Source organism: Rhinopithecus roxellana, chromosome 9, assembly GCF_007565055.1.
Source record: "Rhinopithecus roxellana isolate Shanxi Qingling chromosome 9, ASM756505v1, whole genome shotgun sequence".
Lineage (NCBI taxonomy): Eukaryota > Metazoa > Chordata > Mammalia > Primates > Cercopithecidae > Rhinopithecus > Rhinopithecus roxellana.
Genome location: NC_044557.1, coordinates 60,016,654 through 60,025,236, shown reverse-complemented (window position 1 = coordinate 60,025,236; position 8,583 = coordinate 60,016,654).

Sequence of the window (8,583 nt, the reverse complement as noted above, 5' to 3'; positions counted from 1 at the left end):
TTTTATATCTGCCACCCAGTTTGCCCATGCTCACGAATGCCCTGAGGACTACCAGCCTTGTACTTTAATATGTTCCCAATCCAGAGATTTCCCTTTTCTGCACAAATATTTTCACCTCCGAAGTTATTTTTCTTTCTTTCCTCTGTTAGTTTATTCCTTAACTCAGGTGTTAAGAAAAACACAATCTGATTGAATTACATGAAGATGTAAATATCTCCTAGCCTTTAACCTTAGAGAGATTTGCATTTTAAGAAGAAAATCTTGGTTAACTCAGATTTTTTTGGGAATGATGTGAAAAACTCCAGAACATAGAGGAGAAGTTTCAACACTCAAGCTACACACAATTTTGAGAGTTAAACGTGAACGAGGCATTAGTGATAAAAGAATGAATAGAGACACTTGTCAATGTGAGTTTTTAGTGTCCCTTAGGAGAAATTCTGTGCAATAGAGAGGCTGTTTATGGCCAGTTTGTTTTATCATTAATATCTAACATACTGAAGCAAATAATTTAATAACTTAGTTTTTAAAATTTTCTCTAAAGCTCTTAAGTTTAATGTATCCAGGCCCCATTGTGATATGTTTTTGCCCTTATTTTGTTCATTGCTATATTCCTAACACCCAGAATAGTGCCTAACACATAGCAGACACCCAGTAAATATTCTGAATGAATACATTACAAATCCTAGTCTACTTATACATCTAGTAATTTTAACAGTCACTTTCAAGGGAGCCTTTGATGGATGTCTTCAATTCACATTGAATGGACCAACCTCCCTTAATTAACCAATTCTAGTTTCAACCTAGGTAATAAACTTCCTTTAACTATTGTACATTGCTTTTATGAGCTTAATATATTCCATTTTCTTTTTAAAGCCCTTCAAATTTCTCTAACAAGAAAAACCTTCCAGTATACTTAAACCATTCCAAGTAAAGCTAATACATTAAACTTCTAAAGATGGTGATTCATAAGTTCTATTAAGCATCCCAATGTAGTTTATACCTTTTGACTCAACATCAGGAACCTACAATTAATTACTCAACTACCCATTTAAACTGATGTTAGAGGGTAACCTGTTAGGATTTTAATAAAGTACATTTTTAAAGCTTGCAAACATTTCATTTATTTATTGTTTTTGGAGGTGGAGTCTCATGTTGTTGCCCAGGCTGGATTGCAGTGGTGCGATCTCAGCTCACTTCACATTCTGCCTCCTGGGTTCAAGCGGTTCTCCCTCCTCAGCCTCCTAAGTAGCTGGGATTACAGGTGCTCACCACCACACCTGTCTAATTTTTGTATTTATGATAGGGCTAATTTTTGTATTTTTAGTAGAGAGGGGATTTTGCCATGTTGGCCAGGCTGGTCTTGAACTCCTGACCTTAGGTGATCTGCCCACCTCAGCCTCCCAAAGTGCTGGACTTACAGGCATGCCCAGCCACAAATATTTTAAATACCAAATATATGCAGATTGTCCCAATTATTGCGAAGACTATTTTTGAACTTAACACAAAAGCGTTAATAATTTAAATTTGATTTACCTAATATCTGTACTTCATTCTAAAATATCTTTGGGTTAAAAACACTAACCCATTACAGAAAAATCATACTGTCACAACCAAGATGGGGTGACTATTTCAGCAGACTGGCTGCAAATTTACCAGAGGTGTTGGTCAAGAAATGAGATGGACCTTCCCTGGACACTACCCAACATGTTAAGTCCCCTTTAAGAGTCACAGAAACAAAAGGAATTTCTATCTTTTAAGAGTTGGCCTCTTCTAGGTTCAAGATAGGCCATTTAATTGATTTTTCCTCCCGATTTGGGTAAATTGAATTCCACACTCCCCATTAAGATTGTAGGTAAATTGCTTCACTAATTAATTAGATTTCATTATTATTTATCTCTCTTAGGACATTTCTTTGCTTTCATCTTTGGCTTTGAAAGTACTTTATTGACACTATATTGAATTATTCTGCCCTTACATATTTGTTCATAACCTCTTTTGACTTTATCATCAAACTCTGATCATCTGAATTTTGTGTGTTTCTTTTCCTATATGCTTCTGTCTGGAAGAGCTACAACTCTTACAGATGTTAAAATGGCATCTAATGGAAACCATACATCCCTTATTCCTTGTCTAGTTCTCTGGTCACAATACTAATGTTGTGTTAATGAAAAACTGGTCCCTATGCTTGAAGAGTTCACCGGAATATTATTACTACTATAATTTTATTAGGTAATTTTCACAACAACTCTATTTGTTATTACTTTGCTTTACAGATTAAAAAATTGGGAGTTAGAGAGGTTCAATCACTTGCCTGGGAGGAGCTAGAACTTAATCTGGTAGAATCTAGAGTGTATTCTCATCTGCTGTCATTCAGCTGTTATTTAGTGAGTTACCATGGTCTGGCAGGCACTGTTTGAGGTTTTGGGAAACTTTACATATAGAACTAGAGAGAAAGGAAATTCAAAATTGAACCTGAACTTCTAAGACTTTCCAGACTCATACAGGCAAGCTGTTCCTTTGACATAAGTTCTGCTTTTATGACTTACTCCTCTGCTTTCTAACTTACAAATTCTGTCAAAGCTTAATTCGCCTTTGTCCCCTATAACTATTGAGGAAGGAGGATAATAGGATTAGGGATTGAGGGATGAGGAGAAGGGTAACATTTATAGCCATGGGTCCTCTATACCATTCTGATGTTCGAAACAGGTACAATGCTGACCCTTCTAAGAAGTTCAGACTTATTAGGAATATAACATGCTTGTTAAGACAGAATTTAACAAACACTTATTATACTTATTATATATTGGTGTCATCTGCGAATAGGTATACCAGATGTGTCTGAGAATGATCACATGAGTGAAAATTAGAATTTCTTCATTCAACTTTCTTTTTGAAAATTCACATTTCCAAGTGATTATTTTTTAACCTCTGAAAAATAGTGGGAGATCTTAATCATGATAATTATTTAGTAACAGGAATGTGAAACTAGTTCATATTATCATTTCCCCTGAAAACAGATAAAAACCAACAAGACGTGTCAAGGGAATTTTAAAACAAGTATAACAGGAGTATTTACTTTTAAACTAGGTCAGTGACTAAAAGGAACATATCCATGATGCTGAGATTCAGCTATCCACAGCTTCATGTTTGGTCACCCCTTGTTGGAAAAGGGCACATCTCATGTGTCTCTACATCTCTTTTCTATTCAGAAGACTTCGTGATTTACTTGGGAAAACCAAGTGACTTATGCCATCCAGTTGTGCCCTAAACTTAAAAAAAAAAAAAAGCGATTTGATTCCTACTTTGTTAACGTTCTTTTGAAAGTTCCAGGAAAATGATGGGCTCTAATTTGTTGGAAGAAAAGGTTACTTGGACTCCAAAATATCATCACTCCTTTCCTTTAAAACCAGTCTAGTAATCTACATGGGGAATATTTACCTGTCTTTGTCAAGATAGTCTTAAAAGTCTCAGAGGTTCGGTCTCAGTTTTGGAACTTCCCGTGTTTCCAGTTTTATCCCTAAAATATCTGACAAGCTGAGAAAACTACAGATAAATAATTAGCCTCTGAGTTGTATGATTATTTTTGCCCTTACTAGTGGCTAATGTTTATCAGACACCAACAGCATTCAAATCATGGTAGAAGATTTAGAGTTGTTCAAATCCCTTGGTTAGAGGGCTCCGTTCATGCTTTATTCACATAAGAAAGCACTTTTCATTTTTCTGACTTTACAATTGCTATCTAGAACAAACAACAACATTATTCTTATAAGTATGTTTGGTTCAGGCTTAAACAAAACTGTATGTATTCATTCCATGCTTTGTCTTTTACTAAAGCCTGACTCCTGAAGTTTGTTGGGAATGAGTTGTTAGTGACCATTAACCCCTCCCATTGCACTGAACAAATGATTTTTCCTAAAACGATTTCCTAGATAATAGTTTTATTAAAAAACAATTTTCTGTTTTTTAAAAGTTTACTTGTGTTAATTGGAAAGTGGCTTCTTAGCCGGCACATAGATAGCTGCTGTTCTCTAGTCGGCAGTGAGAGTACCTTGGGCTAAACAATGGGCCAGCGTTGTGATTAGAGACCCCTTTGAGGCATTCTCTGAACAGCCACTGTATCTTAGAATTCCTCCAGATTATCCCACATGTCTGAATTTGGGTTGCCTATTGGTAGGTCTGCAACTGTAGGCAGATCTGTCTTCTGTGTATCTTTCCCCTACATCTAAAATAGTCTACATTATTTGTTATTTAACACATTGGTCTTTTTCTACAGATGGAGAAGATGGAAATTTGTATGAATGTTATCGGTTGAGTTTCTTTCATGGACCACACTTTGAGTGCCCTATAACTTCATATGTTATTTTGCTTCAGAAAGGTAGATCATAGGTCAAAGCATTTCTTCCAAAAAGTACACTCAGCAAGGCATTCAGAAGTCAATTCAGGTTCTGGATATGGCAGGGGTGGGTGGAGAGGAGAGGAGGGGCTTTCGGTATCACAGCACCAAATTAAATAGCTTCTTTTTTGATTCTGTGTGGCTTGGGCATGGAATGTAGCTATAGACATAATGTAGAACTAAATACACACAATACATAAACCTCTCTCAGAGTTTTTTCAAGCTTAATAAATGACCTAGTATGGTTTGTCCTGGCCCTCTGTATCTGGGTGTTCCACACCTGTGGATTCAACTAACTGTGGATGAAAAATATTTGAGGAAAAAAAAGTGTCTGTACTCAACAAGCACGACGGACTTTTTGCTTGTCATTATTCCCCAAACAATACAGTGTAACAACTATTTACATGCCATTTACATTGTAATCTAGAGATGATTTAAAGTATACAGGAAGATTTGCGTAGGTTATATGCAAGTACAATGCCATTTAATATCAGGGACTTGAGCATGGAGGATATTGGCATCTGAAGGAGGTCCTGGAACCAATCTCCCATGTATACTGAGGAAAAAATCCATATAGAAAGTGCTCTGGTGATTGCTTGAGTCTGGGAGGCAGAGTTTGCAGTGAGCCAAGATTGCACCACTCCACTCCAGGGTGACAGAGTGAGACCCTGCCTCAAACAAACAAACAGACAAACAAACAAAACAAAACAAAACAAAAAGAAAAGAAAAAAAGTGCTCTGTAATTATTATTACCATCATTATTATTATATTATTTTTTGATAGATTTTTTGAAAGCTACATCATTTTTGACTGGTGATAGGAGTGGTAGTTGAAATGAGCCTCTAATAAAGGACATAATTTATTAAATAGTTGTGAATATTTTTTGTGCATCTACCATTTGGCAGGTGGTGTGCTTAGCACTAAGGATATAGACTTAAATAGAAACATCTCTGTAAAAGAGAAGATTTGCTAAAATCATTGCCCAATGTGGTAAATAGCATTAGATATTCAAATAATACGCTAAAGAAGAGGAAGCAGATCTCCTCTGTACAAAAGTGACATTTCCTTGAGTCCTTAGTGAGCCATTCACCCTCACTGTTAATTTCTCACACTGTTAAGACAGGTTGCCAAGCTTAGTGTGCAACATGTGATCACAAAATTAGTTTTTTCTCTACCTGAAATAAACTATGTATGCCTTTGGAGAATCAGAATATTGGCATATATCTTATTAACCCTAATGAGCAAACTCACCTGGACTCTATATTTTAGAAAACTATGTTAAAAATTATGGAGGGGGCATTGTGTCAACCCTGCTTGGTAGAATGAACTCTGAGAACAGATAATCAAACGAACCAATGCAAAGAATTTGGTTTGGGGCCAGAAAAAAAAAAAAAGAAGGAAAAAGTAGACGTGTCAATTAATATTAGGTTCATCTGCCTAAAACGCCAAACAACAGTGGCTTAAACAAGAATACAGACAGTCCATGACTTATGATGTTTTCAAGTTAGAATTTTTTTGACCTTACAGGGTACTAAATACATTTTGGAGTACTAGTTTGGGGTACTAAATACACTTTCAATTTATGCTATTTTTTAACTTAGGATGGATTATTTATCAGGACCTAACCCCCATCACAAGTTGAGAAGCAGCTGTAGTTTATTTCTGTCTGGTAAGAAACAGAAACAAAAACAAAACCTGGAGTTTGGCATTTCAGTTTTGCTTATGGTGATTTCTCATCAGAGAATTTAAAAAGTCATTTAAATGTACGATTTTTATCCTCAAGTTTGCCACATAGTTCAAAATAGCTGCTGGAGCTCTGGTCATCACATCTACGTTCCAGTGAGCAAGACAGAGAAGAGGGAAAGGCAAAAAGGGGTTACCCTCACCTCAGCACAGTCAGCCACCTTTAAGAAGTCTTTCTGGAAATCTCACCTGACACTTTCACTTCCATCTCATTGGCTAAAACTTAGTCATGTGCCTCCCCAAACCTGACTACAAAGGATGATGGGAAATGTAGTCTTTTTACCTGAGCACATTATTGCCACAAATGAAACTGAAGTTCTGTAACCATGGGAGAAGGGATAATGGATATTGGGAAGATACTAGTAGTCTGTAAGACAATAGGCATAGTATGGATTACCAGACTCCACAGTTGTTAAGAAGAGTGACATGGGACATGTCAGTGGAAATAGAGAAAGAAAGAGGAGCCAGGAATGTAGGGTGAGGCTTTTTTTTTTTTTTTTTTTTTACAAACCAGAAAAAATATTCCCATTTTTCTCAATTACGAAGATGATTTATTCTTAATTTTATTAAATGCCATTGTACAAAGTGCTTTTAAGATATTACTTTCTTGAGTTATCTGGAAAACTGTGACCCATGGTGGGGGGAAACTCATGTCGTGGGAGATGAGGGTAGAGTGTTCATTTCCACCCCTTGAAGAGCAGTAGCAGCACTCTTCAGTTCCTAACCACTGAATAGTGGTGGAAGGGGTTAATGAGTTAATGCTTATGCAGGGCTAGAAGATGAAAACCAGTAGGGTGGGATATTATTTTTACTGTGTTGACACAGATGCATTTTCTTAAAGATTTATAAGAAACTTTTAATTTTTCAAAATACTCTGCTTCTTGCTTTACAAATTCCATTTTACTTATGTATGTGTCATCTGCACTGCAGCCTAACCAGGGGAGAACAACAACAAAATATATTTCTCTTTACTTTGAGGTTTTACATTCATGGGGAACATTTTTACTGAGTCAATAAATTGTGGCTTACCAGTAAGCATTCCCCCCAAAGGAATTGATCTTCAGAAAATTTTCTGAAATCTGGGCAAGGTACTAGCCATCCAGGAAGAAGGTTCAAACAAGCAGATTTAACTTATCAACTTCCAAGACAAGCAGGAGGTTTTGGAGGAAAATATCACCACCATCCATAATGATAAAAAATGCCAACCATGTATTCACTTCTTACAATACTAGGTGCATTTCCTGCATCCAGCACACCCTCCCCCATTTCTTCCTCTCTCCTTGTATTATCCCTAATTTACAGATAAGAAAACTAGGCTCAGAGAGGTTAAATAAAATACCCGTGGCCATAGCCAGAACAAGGCAAAGATGGGACCCACAGCAGGCAATTTGATCCCAAAGCCCATGGTGGTCTCACAAACATCCTCAGAATCTGCTCCATCTCTTATCACCAACAAAGCCTTGGATTTGCTGTTAGAGAAAAAAATGCTTGAAATCTAGCTGGGCTCCTCTAGTATCTGTTTTGACAGCCGAAATTAATTGTTCACTTTCTGAGCACTTTTTGGCAACTCATTCTAATGACCCGAACTGCTGTCTCCTTCCTTTTCAGCTTGGCAAGGCTCCCCGGTGTGGAGCTGCCGGGGCGCAGGGCGGGTGCGAGAACTGCACTGATACAGTGGTCTGGCAGGGCTGCAGTCTTTAGGAGAAAGGAAATGATTGTTTTCACTCTTGGAGTTGCTGAGAATGACAATGGGCATTTTCTGACTCTGGTTAAAATGAAAGTCTCACAAAGCTGATTAAACCAAATGTGATAATTGAGTTGAAGATGAACCTATCTCATCTTTGCGATTGTCTTCCAAAGCAGGACACTCTGTCTTTCTCACACTGCATCTCTGCATGCTCAGAGCAAAGGAGGAGTCTCTCTTCCCACTGCACTCTCCCTTGGTGTTGACCAGAAGAGGGAGCAGCTTCTGTTGGAATGTGAGTGATGCATAGGCACATATTTGAATGGGCACCTAGCTCCAAAGATGCTTAGACTCTTAGGATTAAGAACAATTGTTAAATTTAAAAATCCTGTTGGAGTAGAAAATACCAATATTTTCTGGCAGCTCTGATACCTTAGGTACCATTTTGGGCAACTTTGTTTTGAAACCTGCAGAAGCTATCCTCAAACATACATTAATTACTTGAAAGCCCATCAACATCCTTGATATTGTTATTCTCAAAATACCCATATGCTAATCCAGATGCTGGTGGATTGAAACATGTAGAAGGCATGAATTGTACCTGCAAGGCTAAAATATAAAAAAGAAGTGTAGATGAACACTAACATTTCCCCCCTTCATTTACTCTGTCTCTTTTTTATAGATAATGCAGAATGGAAATAAATGGGGCAGGTCGATATTTGGCTTTGGATAGGAATACTTCCTTTCCAGATCCTTTACCATC